The sequence below is a fragment of the Myotis davidii genome, unplaced genomic scaffold (genome assembly GCF_000327345.1).
Source record: "Myotis davidii unplaced genomic scaffold, ASM32734v1 scaffold826, whole genome shotgun sequence".
Lineage (NCBI taxonomy): Eukaryota > Metazoa > Chordata > Mammalia > Chiroptera > Vespertilionidae > Myotis > Myotis davidii.
The window spans coordinates 722,397-723,709 of record NW_006297142.1 but is presented as its reverse complement, the minus strand read 5'-3'; the positions used below and the strand labels follow the sequence as shown (position 1 = coordinate 723,709).

At 63.8% G+C, this 1,313-nt stretch overlaps 1 protein-coding gene across 1 annotated transcript in view; it reads left to right on the top strand.

Annotated features, from left to right (window-relative positions):
- The window catches only part of RAB3IL1 (RAB3A interacting protein (rabin3)-like 1), a 26,824-nt gene that overhangs the window by 1,014 nt on the left and 24,497 nt on the right, over positions 1-1,313 (top strand). The gene's annotated exons all lie outside the window — the stretch shown is intronic.

Genomic DNA, 1,313 nt, shown 5'->3' with positions numbered 1-1,313 from the left:
GCCAACCTCCCGCACACCCCCCCACCCCCCCCCCCCCCACATGAGGATTCTTCCTCTGGAGCCACGGCCCTGGGCTGCACACCCTCCACCCCGTCCCTCCCTTGTCTGGGTTGTCTCCTGTCCGGGCTTGTGACGATGGAGGGGAAGGGTCCTGCCCTGGGTTCCTCTGTGTCATCTTCTTCCCCTTCCCCTAAACAGTAAACAGAGCTAGGGCCAGGAAGACAGCAGATTCGGTGAGGATTCCAATCAACAAACACGATGACATCTGCTTTCAGCCAGACCCTGGGGTGCTGGGCTGGGCTGGGCTGGGGCAGGGTGGGGTGGGCTGGGGTGGGTGGAGCAACCCAGCACCAGGAAGGAGTGGTCCCTGTCCTGGGGCCAGAATCTTGGAAAGAGTTGGCCTGCAGCGTGAAGGGCCTGGGGGGCCTGGGCAGAATGATTCTGGGAGGGACTCACCCAGAGGAGGCCCCAGGGGCTCCCTGTCGAAGGAGCTGGCCAAGGGCACCAGGGAAGGAGGGAGCAAGGCATGAAGCCTGCCTGCTCTCCGCTCAGCGAGCCCTGAGCCTGGTGTGGGCTGTGCACACTGAGGGAAGGACCCTGTTTTCTATTTTGAACAAACACACAGCTCCCTAAGCAGTCGGTGCGCCCTGGGCGAGTGGTGGCCCTGGACAGGGAGGGCTTGAGGGTACGGCCCCATCCTCCCAGCTCCCCACCCACCGTCCCAGAGCCCGAGGAGGACAGAGCCTGTGGCTGGCCGTTTCCTCTGGGTCCCCAGCTCTTGTAAGGTCCCTGGTATGTACTTAGAATGAATGAATGAATGAATGAATGAAGTACAGAGGTGCCCCCAGATGAAGACGGGACAAAGCCAAGCCTGGGCCCTGTGGGGCTGGGGGACTAGTGCCCCGAGTTCTGGCAGCGTCCAGAGGGAAGTGTCTCCTTCCAGGCCTCCCCGAGAATGGAGGGCGGGAGCCATGGTCCCCCGGAGAGGAGAGGAGAGGAGAGGAGAGGAGGGGCTGTGCTGTCACTGGCTCAGGCCCCGGTTGAAGTTGAGGCCAAGGCGATGGTCACAGCTCAGGGTGGGTAGCGAGGGTCAGGGAGGTCGCGGTGCAGAAGGGCCAATGGTCTGGGGTTCAGGGAGTTTTGCAGAGGCTGTGGGACCAGGCGGGTGTGTGTGTGTGGGGGGGGCATTCCCCAGAGAGAAGGCTGTGGGCCAGGGTGAGGGCTGGCGACTTGGGCCAAGGTGGCTCCTGCCTGGGACCCGCGCTTTGGGGTCCGTCCCGGGCCCACCAGGCCAGACGGTGCTGTGTCCCCGT